A 20,507-nucleotide genomic window follows, 5' to 3' on the forward strand; every position below is an offset into this window, starting at 1 on the left:
TCCACCTGGGATGAACAAGGGTGATCCTTCAAAGCATTACAATTATGAAACAATAGAGTCGAAAGTTACATATAACCATATGTATGCTTTCGAAAAGAAGCCAAAGAAAAGCTATGTTGTTCTCAACACAGATATGAGTCAATTGGATTTTCCCATCAATGAGATGATGTTCATCATGGCTCAGTACAAAATTGCTGAGAAATTTGACAATGATGATGAGTACACATACATGAAGATCAGATTTCATGCTGTACTTGGAAAGCTTCCAGAGGAGATTTGGTCTCTGGTGAAGATAAAGAAGGTGATAAGCATAAAGCGAGATGTGTTGTTCGAAAATATGATGCAGAATCTTCGCTTTATTGTTTCGAGGGCGAATGGGCAAATGTGTGATTTCTCTGTGGCTGATTTTCCCCTAATGAACTTGTATGATCTGATACAAGTTGCATTGTTGCTAAAGGATAAATATGCTTCATATCTTCGAGAAACTGATCCTGAAGTTTTTCGACTTGGGTTAGCTCACATCAAGATTTTCATTGACAACTATTATGAGTGTTTAGCACTTACTGATGTTGAGTTAGCTACAGCAAAGGGATTGACTATAAAAGTGCCAATGGAACTTCCTTTAACTCAACCTGAGTTGAAGAAGTATGCAGACGGAGAAATATGTTTGAAGCCATTTGGGATGGTATTTGTTGGGAAAGACAAAAATGGGAAGGCGAAAAGATTCTTGTTTCAAGCTTCTGAAGTGGAAAGATATACAACATCCCAATATACGAATTTCATTGTTCGTATGAATAGTTGCAAGAAGAATAACGAAGGAGATAAGAAGGAACTGAAGAAAATAATCTCATGGTACACTGAGATTTGAAGGGTTATGTTGTATGCTATACAGATACTCTTGAACTGACGAAGGTCGACATTATTACAAAGGGGGAGATTGTTAGGGTCGAATTATATTGTAATATGTCGAAGTTTGTTTTACCCTTCGTATGTTTTGTTAAGTTTATTTACTGAGGTGTATTTCGTACGAAGCTTAATTGTCAATGCCTTAGTATTTTTTGTATGCTTTCACTGTTCCTATAATATGGAACTTTACTAGAGTTAGATAAGAGTCCTTTTTGTCTATTTTCTCTGTAAAAATTGAAAGCATAAATGAGCAGAAACCAGATCTTATTTACATCGTTTGTTCAATCTGCATTCGTTTAACTCTGATTTTGATTAATACTCGATACAACGATTCATCAACCAGTTCTTTTTGTGAAAAAGAAGGATGGATCGTTTCGCATGTGCATCGACTACCGCGAGCTAAATAAGCTTACCATCAAAAACCAATACCCTTTACCCCGAATCGAAGACCTATTTGACCAACTCCAAGGAGCATCTTACTTCTCAAAGATCGACGTGAGGTCGGGATACCATCAGCTACGAGTTCAGGAGGAGGATGTTCCCAAAACGGCGTTCAGAACTCGGTACGGTCACTACGAGTTTGTAGTAATGCCCTTCAGATTAACAAACGCACCCGCAATGTTCATGGATCTAATGAACCGGGTGTGTCGGCCTTAACTATACAAGTTCGTGATTGTCTTCATAGATGACATCCTGGTCTATTCCAGGAGTAAGGAAGAGCATAGCCAACATCTACGACAAGTATTGGAGACACTAAGGGCGGAGAAATTGTATGCAAAATTTTCGAAGTGAGAATTTTGGATCCGAGAAGTGGACTTCCTCGGTCATGTGGTTAGCGAGAAAGGGATACACGTGGATCCCTCCAAAATCAAAGCGATTGAGAACTGGTCAGCACCAAGGACGCCTACAAAAATCTGCCAATTCTTAGGCCTCGCTGGCAACTACCGAAGGTTCATCCAGAACTTCTCCAAGATTGCCAAACCACTTACCACCCTGACCTAAAAGAGTGTGACTTTCAGATGGGGAGAGAAACAAGAAACCGCTTTCCAAACATTAAAGAAGGCCCTGTGCAGCGCCCCGATTTTATCCCTGCCCGAGGGAACCGAAGACCTTGTGGTCTACTGTGACGCATCAAACCAGGGTTTGGGGTGTGTGTTAATGCAATGAGGAAAGGTCATTGCCTATGCATCGAGGCAATTAAAAACGCACGAGGTCAACTATGCCACACATGACCTCGAATTGGGAGCAGTAGTATTCGCCCTAAAGATCTGGAGGCACTACCTTTACGGAACAAAGTGTACCATCTTTACCGATCACAAAAGCCTTCAGCACATCCTCAATCAAAAAGAGCTCAACATGAGCCACAGACGATGGGTAGAATTACTGAATGATTACGAGTGTGAGATTCGTTATCACCCAGGCAAGGCCAACATGGTAGCTGATGCCTTAAGTCGAAAAGAATACTCGGGTCGCCGAGTAAAGTCATTAACCATGACAATCCATTCGCACCTGTCCGTGCAAATCAAAGAGGCCCAGCTGGAAGCTTTGAAGCCTGAGAATGTGGCAGGTGAGGCTTTAAGAGGAATGGATAAGAATCTAGAAGTCAAGGACGATGGAGCTCGTTATCTCATGAACCGAATTTGGACACCAAAATTCGGCGGGTTCAGGGACGTCGTCCTGAATGAAGCACACAAAACTCGATACTCCGTACATCCCGGTTCAGACAAGATGTACCTGGACCTGAAGAAACTCTACTGGTGGCCTAACATGAAAGCCGAAATCGCTACATACGTGAGCAAGTGTCTGACTTGCGCCAAGGTTAAGATAGAGTACCAAAAGCCTTCGGGTTTGCTACAGCAACCTGCGATACCCGAATGGAAGTGGGAACGAATAACCATGGATTTCATAACCAAACTACCTAAGACAAAGGGTGATCTTGATACCATTTGGGTAATCATCGATAGATTGACCAAATCCGCGCACTTCCTGCCAATAAAGGAGACCGACAAGATGGAAAAATTCACTAGGACGTACATCAAAGAGGTTGTACGACTACATGGTGTGCCAATATCCATTATCTCTGACAGAGATAGTAGATTCACTTCACGGTTCTGGCAGTCCTTACAGAAAGCTCTAGGGACCAGGCTAGACATGAGTACGGCCTACCATCCTCAAACTGACGGGCAGAGCGAAAGAACTATCCAAACCCTGGAAGATATGCTAAGAGCGTGTGTGATAGACTTTCGTAAAGCTTGGGATACCCATTTACCACTTATTGAATTCTCATACAACAACAACTATCATACTAGCATCAAGGTCACGCCATTTGAAGCTCTTTATGGCCGCAAGCGCAGATCACCACTGTGCTGGGCTGAAGTGGGAGATACACAGTTAGCAAAAGGGCAAGTCCCTAACAGCACCCTCACTGGCCCTGAAATCATAAGGGAAACTACGGAAAAGATTGTTCAAATTCGGGAAAGACTAAAAGCATCTCAAGATAGACAAAAGAGCTACGCCGATAAGCGACGCAAACCCTTGGAATTCCAGGTTGGGGACCGGGTGCTACTGAAGGTCTCACCATGGAAAGGAACGATACGTTTTGGTAAACGTGGTAAACTAAACCCAAGGTACATCAGGCTGTTCGAAATCCTTGCCAGGATTGGCCCGGTGGCATACAAACTTCGGCTACCCCAGGAACTTAACAACATACACCCGACCTTCCACGTATCAAACTTAAAGAAGTGCCTATCCGACGAGACCCTCGTGATACCACTTGATGAAATTGAAGTTAACGAGAGTCTCCACTTCGTGGAAGAACCGGTTGAAATCATGGATCGAGAGATCAAAAGAACAAAACAAAGTCAGATCCCTATCGTGAAGGTCCGTTGGAACGCTAAACGAGGACCCGAGTTTACCTGGGAACGTGAGGATCAAATGAAACAAAAATACCTGCTTTTCCCCAACTCTTGAAGTCCCAGTCAAAACACTAATTTCGGGACGAAATTCCTTCTAACGGGGGGATGATGTGACAACCGTCAAATTCTAGTCGAGTCAAAGTCAAATAAAGTCAACAAGTCAAACCGGTCAACCCAGCTAACCCTTGTATACTAGGGTTTACATTATGTTACTACTGTATAACTCGCTATTTTAATAAGAAGTTATCACTTGGAAAATTCATATGTTCAGAATTCTTAAACCCTAATCAAGGTAACTGATGGAACAACTCGATAAAACACTGATACATACCCATCGGGGGTGTATAACACTCATAACAAGTCATAACTGGGTTTACGAACCTTGCATTACAAGGCAAAACACTAATAAAAGTCACAAACGAAGTCTCTCTCAACCTCTCTCACTCTATAAAAATCTCTCTCAAATCTCTCCCAAATCTCTCTCAAAACTTTTATAATCATTTGGGGCATCTCGACCCTTAACTTAGTCAAAAACAACTCAAAACGGGAAGTTTATGCGAAAAACAGCTCTATAGAAATGAAACCCTCTTAGAGGCGAAACCCTAAGAAGCGAAACCCTAAGAAGCCTCTTGAACCGAAACACCTCTCATGGATCGAAGCTCCTAGTGAGAACCGAACCTGCTTGGACCGAACTGTTGAAGAACCGAAACCCCCTTAGGACCGAAATGAACTGAGCACTCGGTCCATTTCGCCTTCGCTCCCCTTGCTTTCGGTCCCACCTCTGTGTTCGCCTGGGAGACTGCTACGACCGAACCCTCCTCTCGGTTCTTATCAAACACCCAAGCCTCCCTTCGGTTCTAGACATCCAAGGATCGAACCTTCGGCCCTGACCCCAGATTTTCGCAGATTCCCTCCTTTTTCCCGGTTTTCGACTATTTTCACGTTTTAAGCTCGTTTTTCGTGATTTTAACGCGAGATTTTCACCCAAACTCATCTTTTGACATAAGAGACCCTATATATTCATAATTTAAGCACATAGTAAGGGAAATGCTTGTCTAAGAATAAAAATCTAGTGGGTTAGATTTGGAGGTGGAGTGTTGACTTTTCTATAAGTCTATGACACAAGTTACCTCCCATACCACTCCATGACCACTCCATGTCACTATTCCCACCTTACCTTAGTTAAATCAAGATATCCCCATATCTTTTTCATCAGCTCACTCTCTAATCCCTCACTCTCCTCCCTATAAAACCCCACTCCCCTCCTCCCAAGACACACATTTTACACACTCTCATACTTCTCTCTAAAAACTCGAGTTTCCTCTAGGAGTCACAAGTTCTTCCCCTGTTGCTGGTAAGATTTTCCTTCCTACACATAACATTCTACACAACTTTACCAAAATCATAGATTTCTTACACAAATATCGACATATTTGTTCTTAGATCTTCGAATCTTCAAGCATCTCCCAAGTGTTCTTGACTTGGAAACTTCTTCTCTTCATCATCCATCTTAATATATCACTCAAGGTGAGTTCATACCCCCACATTTTCATGTTTTCTACAAGTTTTAGGGGGAGAATACAAGTTGAAATACCAAAAACTCAACTAAACTCAAACAACAGCTTTCATCAGAAATGTTGAATCCTATTCACGGGCTGTTTTGACCATCTTAAACGTAATATCGTTCAAAACTGTTTAATATGAAAATAGTTCAGGTTCATACCTTCAAAATGAATACTTTCACATTTCCATATGATTTTTCTACAATTTATGGTGATTTTTATAAAACTGCCTATCATTTCAGAAACGAATTCGGACTAGTCTATGAATATGAACATTTTCACACAAGATAGAGACTTCTAAAAATCCTAATAAAATTTACGAACAAACTAGACACGTTTTACAAACTCTCAGAGTTTACGGATTCAGTTTTTGACTTCGTTTGATTTTTCTATGATTTTTCTAAAACAGTGTAGAAAAGTGAAAAACGAGTTAACAGCTTACAATTTTCGTAACACTTTGTAACATGTTGAGCAAAGTGTAATCTTTGATGACTTCATATTTTGCATGTATTCTTCTGTTGTGATATATATTTATATAATAGTAAATACTCCATGAAGTGTAAGATTCCTTTGTAATTACAAATAATGCAAGACAGAAATATAATAAGTATAGTTATGCATTGGTTAAACTATTACATACACATGAAGGGTCTTACCATAATACAAACGGATTTTCAATTTCTATATGATAAACTATAATAGGTATAGTTTATGAAATTTACATTTCTAATTTAGTACTCAAAGGGAGATTTCACTTCCACCACAGAAAAGGTTTTTACTCAAATACTACACGTAAACTCGTTAACGTAAGTTGTGAGACAGTTCTTCATTTGTACTCTTAGAGTACGGGTTAAAAATTCCTGTAAGTTATAACCAGAATCTCTTGTAGGGAAAGCGTGATAATTGTGTATAGATCTATATTGGGATTGACACCTCACACCTTGCTGCTAGCTACAGCTTGACCTGCAGGTCTACGGGTGACAAAAGTCATAGGATCTTGACGTCTGAAAAACGTTGTAGTAGGTTCATTCTCGTTATAGTATGGTTATAATGACTCACATAGGGAGTTAACAACATTTCAAGTTTACGGGAAAATGCTATTTTACAAAAAGGGGTTTTATCTAACTAAAGCTGCACACTCTCAGTCTTGAGATTTAGGACTACACGACCTTGTATAAGGAAAATATTGGATTTTTCTTGAGTATTCATTTACATTTACAAACAAAAGTTTTTCCAACATTTCATCCAAAAGCTTATGAACTCACCAACTTAATTGTTGACACTCTTTCAAAACTACTTGTATTCTCAAGAAACCAATGAAACAGGTAACCAACTGCTTTTGAGGATGGGACGCAAGACGTCAATATATACATTTTTGTCATCATAATGTAATTGATTTTGAAACATGTAATCTCATACTATGGTGTAACTTTTTCAATTATATTTATGATGGTTCTATTTACTATAAGCACTATTATACTCGTTGTTGTGATACTATACATGAAGTCCTCCACCTCCGGATGATTCCTCCATCCTTGGTTCGGGGGTGTGACAGGGTAGAGCGATACAGTGTTGTATCACTCATAGTCTCAATGTGATCAGTGACCGTAGAGTCAAAAAGTCCAATTATAGTCAAGATGTACATTGGCAGCAGTCTAATAGGACCAAAAGCAGATTGGTCTTTAGGAAGAGAATACCTTTTGAGATCTCGGAATGAAAAGAAATTGAGTTCATCTCCAAGACTGATTCCAGCGTCTTTGTGAAGGTCTACCAAGCAGAGCGACCAAAATCTTGCGGATGTGAGCTTGGTGAGTCCTTTTTTGGGTGATTTTTTCCCAATATACTGAACGAAATCATCCTAAAGGGTGGTTCCATAATCAATTGCTTCTCCGGTGAAGATGCTCCTGACAATTTCGAGTAACTACTTTCCCATGTTGTCAATTCCTCCAGTTTTTCCAGATAAGTACCTAAGGACATAGTGACAAACGTATTGCCAAACAGCTGGAAGCTTCCCTTTTTTGAATTCTGCAACTCTATGAGTTTAGCTTGATAACCCATCCTGTAGAGAGCTGTGAAGATGTCAGAATTGCTATGGTTCTTGAAGGTGGTTGGAGGAGGAATCCTAAGGTTGATGGCTTCGAGAAATTTGGGTTTTGTGAGGACCGTCATAGATTCATCAGCGAGCTTGAGATGAGCTTCATCGAGTTTTTCTATTGGTCGAAATGCAGAGAAGGCACATTTGAAGAGCATTGATTAGGGAACAACCTCAATGAAGGCATAAAATGGTCCAAACAATGGGTTTTTGGGTAGGTAACGAATCATCAGCTTGATTGCAGCGTCATAGAGATCATTGTTGAAAATATATGATCTAATCACCACAGATAAAGGCTCGGATACCAGTTACTATGTGACAGATATATAAATTAACGAGATAATATGCAGATATATAAAGAATATGAATTGCGGAATAAATATAAACTGGAAAGCTATAAATGACTAAAAGCTACAATAATATAAATGATTGTATTTAAATGACATAAAGCTATAAATAATATAAATGACTATATTTAAATGACGTAAAGCTATAATAAAATATATAACTAAATAAATATATAAATATATAAATATATATCAAGTAGGTTCGTCAAAAAATTGACTGAACGAGTTTAGAGCTGGACTGATGGAACGACTGGTCTATAACTAGACTGATGGAACGACTGGTTTAGAACGGGACTTATGGAACGACTGGTCTATAGTTGGACTGATGGAATGACTGGTTTAGAACTGGACTAATGGAATGACTTGTCTATCAGTCAAATGATTTACTGAACAGACTTAGGGTTGGACTGGTACCTAATAGACTTTGTTTCTATTTCTTCAATACTCAGTCAGGTTTGATTTGTCGAGCGGTGCGGTTTTGAAAAACTTTGTTTTATCGGGTCTAGTAGAAAATTTATTTAGCCCACTTTAAAATAACTAGCCCAATAAACTTGAATAGCCCAAATATTTTGAATTAGCTAGCCCAATAAACTTGAATAGCCCAAATCTTTTGAATTAGCTAGCCCAATAAACTGGAATAGCCCACTCTTGATTTTTGACCTAATATTTCTTTGGCCTAGCCCAATATGAGATTAATCCAAATAACTTGACTTTGGTATTCTTGTTTTAGCAAAAGTAAACACACAGAGAATGAATATCCTTTTCTTTTCTCTAATATCGAAATAAATCTCTTTGGATAGCCAATACTCTCTCGCGTCTCTTTGGGGTTTCCCTTGGTCAAAATCGTGCAAGAAAATTCCTAGATGTAGTTCGGCTTCTGAAGAATATGTGGTGAAAATCTCTCTAGTCGTATTTTGGTTGCACTGTGCCCACTTCTCTTCGTTTCTGACGTGAAGTTTCTGATCTCGAAAACAACAAGGTTGTGATAGTTGAGGTGACTTAAAAGGGTTTTTGGAGGAGGTTTAAGGAGGGTGTTTGGAGGTTGTTTGGAGAGTATTTTGAGGCTGTTTGGAGGATGGAAGAAGGTTGATATAAGGTGGATTGTGATGAACAAAGGTGGTAAAGGTTTCTTTGATGGGTTGAAGATGAAGATGGTTGATGGTGTTCTTCACTTTGCTTCACAAGGATGAGGCTTATGCTTGAGGTTGAAGTTGTAGGAGGTTTTCTTAGTGATGAGAGAGTTTTATGTTGCAGGGGATGAACAAAAGAAAAAACACACATTTTATTTGTCTCTCTTCTCTCTATACATATACACGTCCACACACATACACACATATAAAAATAAATATCTTAAAAATGTAGCTAAAGAATGATGAAAATGTAGGAGGTAATAGGTGTGGTTTTTGTGAAAGTGGTAGTTGTAGGAATTGACTATCAAGTTGCAATACTAACATGTGTTTGGGTTTTGCTTTTCAATTCTCCAGTAGGCACAACAATATGAGATTAAATATATCTCATAAATTCATTCATTATAAATAAATTTCCATTAAAGTCCCTTGAGGTTTTGAAGTCTTGACAATTTTTATCCGTTGATTTATTTTGTCTTCAAACGACCAAATATGTGGCTATTTTTCGTCATTGCGTATTCCGTCTTTCTTTTATTTTTGTGTATCACATCTAAGTATGAATCCACGCAACCTGAAATAACTGATAATATTTGTTAGATAACATAAAAAGAGTCCATCTTATTTCAATGATGGTCACATATAAAAAACATTTTTCAACAATTTCCCCCTATGTGATCACTGATGAAATAAGGACAGATTTGATATAATCACATTAACAGTTTTAATTTTGAAGATTCCGGATAAACGTTTTGTCCATGATAAGATATATATAAAACCACTGTAATCGTTTTGAAAGTTTGTGACTCGGTTTTACATATCTTATGTTTTGAAAAAGATTTTGAAGAATGTTTGTTTCCGAATCAAAGTCTCGGCTTCGGTTATCAAAGGGTAGCCATATATGTATCTAAAGAAATTTCTTAAGATTTTATAGCATTATTTATGACAACAAGTGGTCTAACAGGTCGATTCAGATGAACGCTCAAAGGTATAGCTCACACTTCACTTGGGTGTTTGGTTGTTCTGGTCAACGGGTTTTCCATTTAAGTCTGCGTCAATTTTGTATCCAAAATCCATTGGGGTTTTTGCGTTATTGAATATATTTGTCCATTGAAAAGCGAGTGAGTAGGTTTTTGACATAATTCTCTTGGTTGACGAAAATTCCATCGGTTGACAGTTTGATTTGAAGTCCGAGAAAAGTAATCATCGCCCCAATCATGCTCATTTCAAATTTGCTCTTCATTAGATCTGCAAACTTAACACTCAAAGATTCATCAGTAGAACCGAAAATAATGTCATCGACATATATTTTTATGATTAATAGATGTTTTTTAAAGATTTTACGAAAGAGGGTTTGATCGATTGAACCTATTTTAAACCCTGATTCTTCGAGAAAGGTTGACAACGTGGCATACCAGGCTCGGGGTGGTTGTTTCAAGCCATAGACAACTTTATGTACTATAACACTCCTATGGAACACATACAACCCTAATGCTTTGGATCTAAGTTTTCTCTAGTTATACATGCAATAAAATTATCCAAAGCATGAAGCCTACAACTACCATACAATTTGATATTTGAAACATAAAATCAAGTTAGATGAATACCTCTATATTGTAGCTTGAAGAATTTGGTCTTTCAAGAGCATAGCACCTCAAGTGTGATGCCTCAAACAAGTCACAAAACCCATGAACAATTGGAGGATAATGACAGAGAGGTCATGAAGCACTAAAATCGTCTAGGGTTCAACTAGGAATCATTCAACCAATTTTAGGTGCATTAGGGGTTATATTTATAGTGTGGAATTCCTAGGGTTTCAACTTGTAAATCCTAATTCACTTCCTTGGGCTTAGAATCCAATAATCCATATGATAAGCCCTTTGGACTAACTCTTAGTCCATTCTAATCAACATGGATCATTAGCCCAAACTATATGGAATACTGATTTACGTAATTAGTCCCCGTTAATTTAATTTATGTATTTTGATCACTAAATTAATTCCAAATCAATTCTTGATCAATACTAATTAAATAATATGATTTCTCCATTAATATATTATACTTATAATATATTAATAAATCACAAATAACCTCTTTCTCAAATATCCATCCTATCAAATTGTTCTGGTGAAGGCAACCCAAAATGGACCATGCTACTCTCGGGTCAAGTACATACCAATTATAGTTATGGGCTTAGACACCTAATCCAAAAGTCTCCCACTTGGATAAGTGTAATAACTATAACTGCAAGTACGACTTAAAGATCGACTAGCAATCGTAGCTCTTAAAAGCCGTTGTCGAACTCTAACGCGTCCATTAGATAAGGGATCATATATTCCACCATTCTAGATATCCTATGGACTGATACATGTGTTATAATCATTCTCTCTGTCCATATGTTGTTTCCCGATTTCTGATTTATGACGACCGACTAATTGAACAAATCAAATCAGTCCAGGCTTGGCCAAGAGCTTAGGTTGTCATCACTAAATCATCGAGGGGCCCACATATATCGCTTTTATCCCTCTTAGGGTAAAAGGAATAGATAAAATTCGACTCATATGCTTGTTCTATTTACTCATCAAATCACACACAACAATATGTTTTATAACACAAAGTTACTGGTGCGATTACACATCATCAATGTATAACCGACTTGTAAACTGCAACTATATGTCTCCGTTTCAAGAATATAAGATATTACCCTCTCACCAATCACTCGTGATAAAATGCATGAAGTGATTCACGTGAGCGTGGGTTTAATCCAATACTCAAATCTTATTACATGAGTACTCATGAACACTGCAACAAACTAGTGTTATGTATAAAACACTTGGACAATCTACAGTCGGATTCATGACAGTCTTGCTTCAATACCTACTTCCAAAGTATGATTGACTGTGGATAGTTTGAATAATCTTATTATTCGGGAAGTCAAAACATGTAAAGTGAAACACAAGAATAACCGAATCCAATATGGTCTGAAAACTTTTGAATACAAATAAAACACATTTTATTTAATCACCATATTGATTACACATTATTCATTATATAATGTTTCGATTTATCAACTTTATACTTGAATTAAAACAATATTTATCCCATGCTCCAAGCATGCACACTATGTTTATCTATGGTCCTTACTTTGTGAAATAGATCAATTAAAACATTTCCAATGATGCTCATTTCACAAATCCAAATCCTTATTGCAAGTGTAAGAATATCAAGTTCTTGTCACTGCTAGAATGTGTTAGATTCTAAACTATCATGCAATGTAACTTTTGTAATGTCGAGGTACAAAAGTCACAGAGACTTTGCCAACGATATTACAAAGCTTTCCACTGGATATTGATAACAAAACAATTCCAAGGAAGCGAAGTCTCAAATTCAAAGTACATTCCTTTGAACATCCTTCTTGCATAAAAGTTTCTAACCTACACACAGATTCTTAATATCCAACTCCCATTATGAAAACATTTTCATATTTTTCATATGACAATGCATTATTGATAAAATTCTGTCTATTCATAATAACGTCAATATGGTCCATCCATTACTATACTTCTAAATGTCCTTAAGCAACCAATCCTTAGCGAACCTTAGATCATCCTTGATAATTGTTTAACCACTTTAGTCATATTCGGTTCTAGTCCTTTTTCCCTCTTAATGCCCTAGGCATTTGGAAAATTAGAACACGTGAATATTATAGCATATGCAATCAATCCTATATCTGAAGCATATGGAACACGATTCATAATGTCTTACATAAAGACATGATACTTTACCAGTATCTTGCTATAATATTTCCATATATAGAATTTCCAATATTGAAATATTTCAACATGGTATTCATATATATCCATGACTAAGTTTGATTAATATCTCAATCTAAGCTTTTAGATTCAAAATAAAGTATAAGTATCCTCTCCTTTACTATAGCGAAACAACTTTGCAAATTTGTAACCTTTATTTCCTATAACTTGTATTGACAACCTGCAACACTTACCATTATGATTATGCTCCCACTAGCATAATAATTATTACCTTACTAGCATAACACTTATGCTCCCACTAGCTTTGACATGTACCGAGAAATCAGTTGGACTTCTAGAAAACAATAGTTATTGACTTTCTTTCCAAAGTTCAGATTTCTGATACGAGATGCTTTGATAAGCCTTTATCCAAGCTCATACACCTTTTATTAGAAAGCTCATATGTGTGTCTAAACTATTTCAAAACTTACGGCAGTAAGTCCCAAATGTTCAAACCTTTTGCCACTTCTCACAATTCGAACTATCAAGAGGGATGTCGTAATCATAATCGAATTTGAGAACGTAATTAACACAACTTCTATCTCCTCAAATCTATTTAGTGAAAGCGTTTCCTCACAATCATTTTCATGAATTGGAGAGAAACCTTATGACACTTAGATTTTATGGTGTATGTGTTCCTATCCATGTGAATTTGTCATTTCCAACCATTGCCATAAGATAAGGTCTCTAACAAACTCAAACTCATATGGACTGAACTTGTTCAATCTTAATTTCTTGCCACTTGGCAGCACAAGGGCCTACCATGTCTTCCAAGTTGTTAAGCAGCTCACCTATACAAATCAATGAACTTTCACTAATCAAGGTCCTTCACCTTATGCAAACAATTGAGAACTCATAGAACTCACATGCATAGCCAACTTTTAACTTGAATAGGCACAGAAACAAGAATATGTCAACACGATAGGCTACAAATCTCAAGTCGTGAGCTAGTGATACACAATAGGTTTATTCTTGATTAGTTCCTAAAACTTTTCAAGATCTTTAAGACTCCCACTGACTTCTTGACATATAAGATTCTCTTGTCAAGAAACACTCCTTGACAAAACAAATATTCAAGAGTTAGTGCGGATTCTTATCAAGAATGACACTTCATATAATTGATCTAAGTTGGTCTTTGTCTTAAAGACATCACAACTACCAATTCTAAATGTGTTATAAACCTACTTAAGATATGTCACTCAAGGAACAATCTTGGTGTATGACTCTAAGACTTGATTTTGGAACGAAGTATGACTCACCTTAATTGATTTAACCATTTCAACAATTCCCGATCCCTCTTCTTAGCCATACAATTGCACTAAGGTGTCCTTAGAGGATCAATTGTGATATGGTTTTTTATAATCATTAAGATGATCATAAAACACGATACTAAAGTACTCTCCTTTCCTTGCAGATTGGAGAAACTTTTTATCTTTCTGCCTAATTTGATTCTTCTTATTCGTTCTACGATACCTTGAAACTTTTTTCAATGTTTCAGAATTACACTTAAACTTGTATGTGACATCCCCATTTTCACGGCCAGAAAAGACCGATTTTGTTTATGCTTTATAAAAATCAGAGTATCTCTTTTAATAAAAATGTTGCGGAATTTGTTCCTAGTAAAATATGATAAATACGTTATCAAAGCATTTCCAAAGAAAATTATTTTTATTCATTTTAAAACATTTGGGATGTCATCGTCAATACAGAAACATAAGCATAAACAGAACTTACATTTATTATCACTAGTGATTTATATCTCCTTAATCTCTCAGTGTAATGTGACTTCATATCAACACATGTGATATAAATAAACTGAGTGGGTCAGGTTGGGAAACCTGGTGAGTACATAGGGTTTTCAACCCACAATAATATAATTATTATGTTAAACATCAAGCAATCAACCCAATTACCCATCCCCATTATCTTCTTTACTCTTAAGGATCTACCCTAAGATTCAGCTATTCCTCGTTCGTTCATTCCAAAGGAGTATCCTAAGGAATCGACACTAAGTCTGCATAGTCGCCAGGTTTTATCTCGTTTATTGACAGTATCGTTTTCGAGAGTCCACTCGTAATACCTGTCAATGGGTTTTTAGAGTACACCGGGTGAACATCGTTCACAACACCTACAGGTTGCGAGCCTGCTAGTGTTCCACTAGATTGTCTAGAATAGTCCGTGGTTGTCATCCATACTCTGCTAGATAACGGGGTCATCGCTTGGGTCATCGTTTTGGCTCATCTCTTTGGCTCATCGTTTTGGCTCATCGCTTCGCACCATATTTTATCACTCATATAGCATCGCTCATCATTCATCTCATCTTTCATCGCTCATCATTTATCTCATCTTTCAGCTCTCATCATTTATCTCACCTCTAATCTACCCATGTTTTACCCAACACATTTTGTAGATATAAAAATACATATACAGTTTAGATAATTTAAAACATGTATAAAATGTTTCATCCAGCATAGACAGCAAGTATTCAGACAGTATACACACATAACACGTAATTTATATAAAATACTTTGTATTTATGTGTAAGATGAAAGTAACTATGCACTCACTTGAAAAGGTAGTGACTCGGCACTCGGACAGCGATTCGTTACTGTTAAAACAATTTCCCTTGGACAAAACCTAGTATCATTTCCACTAGAGTTTAGTCTAATGTTCAACGAGACTAATTAATAGTCTAACTATTATTACTATTATATAAGCGTTAAACAATACTCTTCACCCACTATGTACAGACAGGGGCCAGACATGAAACACCCGAGGGCAGGATCATTTTGGCATATAGCACTTTTGAAATCCAACAACCCAGGTGGCCCTTCAAACCGGATTCCCCGTACCGCGAGTGGTTAAAAAGATATTATAACGACACTTATATAACCCGTAATAATAGCTCAAATAATTATTATAAGGTCCTAATAACGTTACTATATTTAAATAAAAGCTATATTAAAAATTAGGTAGGCGTATCTTACCTACGAGGGGGTTTGGCTAGAAGCCGCGCTCTGCAGGGGCAGAACTTCCGAGCCGAAAGCTCTTCTTCTCGAAGCCGTCGAGCGTTCCGGGGCTTTCTTCTAGCGCTAGGGGAGTTTTGGGAGGTTTAGAGAGAGAGTAGAGAGAGAAGGGTGGAGGTGTGAAGAAATGAGGGTGGAAGGGGTTGTATTTATAGGGTGAAATATGGCTGAAATTAGTGCCACATGTCACCATCTAGTGGCAAGCCTTGGGGAGAAAGCAATGGCCAAGATTGTGTCACGTCACCCCTTTTGCAGCAGCACCCTGCCGACTTCTAAACCCCGTAACTTTCGCATATGAGCTCCGTTTTTGACGTTCGTTATATCCACACGTAGGTAAAAATAAGATCTACAACTTTCATTTTGACTCCGTCGGCTAATTCTAGGCCGATCTTAAATTTAACAGTACGAGGAGATTATATTGTTAAATGTCTGCGTAAAATTCATAACTTCTACATACGGACTCCGTTTTCATCTGTCTTTTTACCGTTGAGTTCCTATTAATGAGATCTTCAATTCTCATTTAGGTCGCGTAGGCCAAAAACCGCTCGATCTAAAATTCGAGTTTCGGACCGTGCACTGCTATGCCAAATCTTAGAAAATTCATAACTTCCTCATACGAAGTCAATTTTGGGCGTTCTTTTTTTGTATGTTCTCGGTTTAACGTATACTACAACTTTTATTTAGATTTCTAAGGCTAAAAAGTCCTTTATCAAAAATTCACTATTTACGTCTCCCGGTGCCGTGCCGGTTTTGCCGTAAAACTTCGACGGGCCATAACTTCTTCGTTATAACTCAGATTTCGGCGTTCTTTATATGTACGGAACCCTCGTAACATATACTACAACTTGGTTAAGATTAATCCTTCTAAATAATATTCCATCAAAAACTCATTTTTGATGTTCATCGTCTCTAAATTGACTAGCCCGGATCTGCGGGCGTTACATTGTAAGCATAACCATATTTACTAAACATTTAGTAAATCATGATGAATAGTCTTATCGATCTTTGTGGTGGACCTGACTAATGCAAAAAAAAGTGTACTAGATCCCCTAGTCCTTCACTTGACTCACATCTATATGTAAACAAGGAATTAGTCTTAATTTCCCAAAGAAGAAGGTTATCATTCATCATACAATACAAGTCGCATGATTCCAAGTTTCTGTCCAATTGAAACTTGGTGATGAGAATATTTCATTATTTGGTAAATTTCGACACTACCACAAACGAAAGAATCAAATCCATATTGCTAAAAATGGAAACACCAATTTTCACAAATGTCATTGTAAGGAAATATAAAATAAGATAAAATCAAAAAATTTCTTTATTTATAAAACGCGGAAAACTTGTCCTTAAAATGCAAATACATATGAAAACTATGTTGCTACATATTTCTAAGCAATCTATCATAACTCCCAAGCAACAGCTCAAAACTCTGATCATCGAATCATGCGATCGAAATCCATCTCTTCACGATCAGACTCAACCTGCTCTTTCTTTAAGCTTCCTTTCTATTCTTCAAACCTACAAAACATCCAAAATGTGATCTCATCACATCATGTATTAAGAATCTTCAAATAGGAACTTAATAGAATTAGATACTGGACTTACCTGAAGCAGACTCAAAAACTTTGTTTGTACCATCCTTGTAGTCTTTCAGGTGAATACGGCAGCTTCGCATCCAATGCCCCTTCTCTTGGCAGTAGAAACAAGCAGATTTTTTTGGAATGGCACACGGGACAATCTCATACTTAGTCTTTCTATTTCCACTTTTATGGACTTACAATGTTTCCATTGTCAATGTCCATGGAAGTTTGGGAAACAGATCTTCCAATCAAATTTGCTTTACCAGTGCGCCAAATCATTGCTGATTCAGCAACAGTTAGAAAATATGTAAGATCAATAAGGGTCACGTCGTGGTCTGTCATATAGTAGTCTTTAATAAACTCACTATATGACTTAGGAAGTGATTGAAGAACCAAGTCAACAACCAACTTTCTCGACACAACGACTCCTAACATTCCCTACCTGTCAATGTACGACTTCATCTCCAAGACATATGCACACACAGACCTTCCATCTTGGTGTTTGCTTGCCAACAGGGTTTGACTGATCTTGAACTTTTTCAAGTCGAAGAACATGTGGTTCAGGGAGAATTAATTGTAGGATGCGGAGGAAGTGAAGTATGATTTCCATTTCCACGATCGAAATGTGGAACATCATCTTCGTGAGGGAAGCTATTTTTCAAAAGATTTGGGAAAACCATAGTTGTCAGAACTAGACATTTACAAGGGAGAAATTCAAGTTAATGTTTAAGTCCTTAATATAACACCCACATAAAATATTAAGGCTAGGACCCAACACAATAATTCACAATTCAGAAGAGAGATGTCGTAATCCAATTTTAAACTATTTGTCGGTAGGTAAATGACGATTTACCAATTCCACCACGAAAATGAAATTTTTAAACAAATTAAGTTTTAAATCAAACTCCTAGATCTTTTGAGATTCATTGAACTTTTCAATGACATGTTTAATCTCGATTATGCCCTTCAAGTTTGTGACTGCGATACCGAGGATCACAAACAAGGTGTGAATAACCATGCTAATTAGTTTGGTACTCTCGATGTCATTAATCACCTAATCAATGTGTCGGTTAACCACACACGCTCCATTGATCAATGATAATTTGCGAGAAACCCATTGCCATCCTTCATTAGTCCCATATTAGTGTGTCGGTTAACCACACACGCTCCACTAACGACTAATAAGGTGCAATGTGCAATTTCATGGGTTAGCATCAAATTCACATTTTTCCTAAAGTAACTAAGATTGGGAATTTATAAAAGGTTTAGTTACTTTATATTTCATTATACTTTTAATGAAGATTTAAATTATATATAACATAAAAGCTTAAAAACCTGGGGAACAGTAAAATTTTTTCTCTTTCATGTTTGGACACGCAAGTTTGTAGCTTTCTTATTTTGCCACTGAAATTTCTATTTCTTCTCAGGAGAAACACAAACCGCCTTATAATTTTGTTATCCTTATCTTCTATTCTTATTCACCTTCTTCAGGTAAAACCCCCTTCTCTTATTCTTCGTTTTTTTTATGCTTTCTGTTGTTTCATCCCTGAAATCACTTCCAACCCTAGACACAGGTGGGTATCAAGGAATCGCCGTCCTTCTCGCTTCCATGTTCGACTAAGTGGTGTCTTCTCTTATTCCATTCTTATCATCTTGCCACGTTTTTAATCGATTCAAGATTGTTATTCGATTTGTTGATTTTGTGTTCCACCTCTATACCACCGTCGATGCTTAAAAATATCCACCACATATCCACCACCTCATCTGCTTTGCTCTTTTACCGTCATTTGCATAACTGAAGAACGAAGATTCACACACCTATTTTGTGGAGAAGGTGGAGAAGAAGTTGTCGATCCATCATGCTTCATCGATTCGCAGTGGACAAGAAGTCGGTGACCATTACCCTCCGTTGCCGACACATCGACATCACCCACCGTCGTCGCCTCATCATTACGGTACTTTTAAATTTATTTTTACGTTTCTACTTCTAATTATTTTGTTGTTTATATAATGACTTTCACAAGTTTATCCTGGTTTATTGTGACCCGTTCATCAAAGTCGGCCAATAGCAATCCCCAGATGCAGGCCAAACTCAAATTGGTTCTCTCCATTGGAGAATAATGTGATTGACCATGAAAAAGGAGAGTATTTGTGTGTCTTATTGGAGGTAATGAAATACATGAAATAGTTTAGTTATCCAATCAGGTATTCCCACCGCTCTCTTTTTCTATGCTCTGTACAAGTAATTGATTTCTCCCAAATCTATTTTTTTTCCAATTTTCTTTTATCTTATACTCTCAAGAGGAGATTTAGGTTGGCTTGATCCGTTCGTTTGGTTTAATTTTGCTTTAATAATTGTTCATGGAATTGCCTATTTACGTTTGTTTGTAAAGTATTTATCATTCTGGGCAATGTTTCTCCAACTGACAGGTGTTCGATGCATCCAATACCCGGACATGAATTTGGAGCACCGATATTTTGGAGTCAAATTGTACGTTTTCGTGGTGAATTTGCCCTACACTTTCTTATACCCACAAGCAAGCTTTTCAGGTAACTTATCTATGCGTTTCTGTGCTTTCTTTTTTGTCCTTTAAAGTAAACAAGTGGAGTAAAGGCTTGAAGAATTTTCTTTTCAGCTACTGTTGCTTATTTTTTAAAAGTTAATATCATTTATAACTATATAAACATTTTTTACATCAACATTCTAACTCAATTGTACATATTCATTGTATATGAATATTATTTGTTATGTATCTGTTATCATGTGTGTAGATTTTCTTATACATGAGCATAACAAATTTTAGATAACGTAAACTTGATGATGTATATATAATTTGAATAAGATATTATTTTAACGATTTAACCAATATCTTAAATTTTACATAGCAAGAGAAACTCTTAGAGGTATGTGGTCTTTTTCTGTGGGTCTTTTACTTCTCTTTTCAGGTAAATTACCATCACACCAAGTTACAATTATGTTCAAATGCTGTAAAATCACCAAATTCAATATGAAATTTGATGATTTATAAATTACCATCGCGACGCCGGCTGCTGCTCCATCTAATCCTCTACGCTTTACAGTAGGTTTTATGTCCGTACCTTCACCCTTGCTTCTGTTTCACATGTGCAAAGTGTCGGGG

Source organism: Lactuca virosa, chromosome 4, assembly GCF_052849685.1.
Source record: "Lactuca virosa cultivar CGN04683 chromosome 4, Lactuca_virosa_CGN04683_v6, whole genome shotgun sequence".
NCBI lineage: Eukaryota > Viridiplantae > Streptophyta > Magnoliopsida > Asterales > Asteraceae > Lactuca > Lactuca virosa.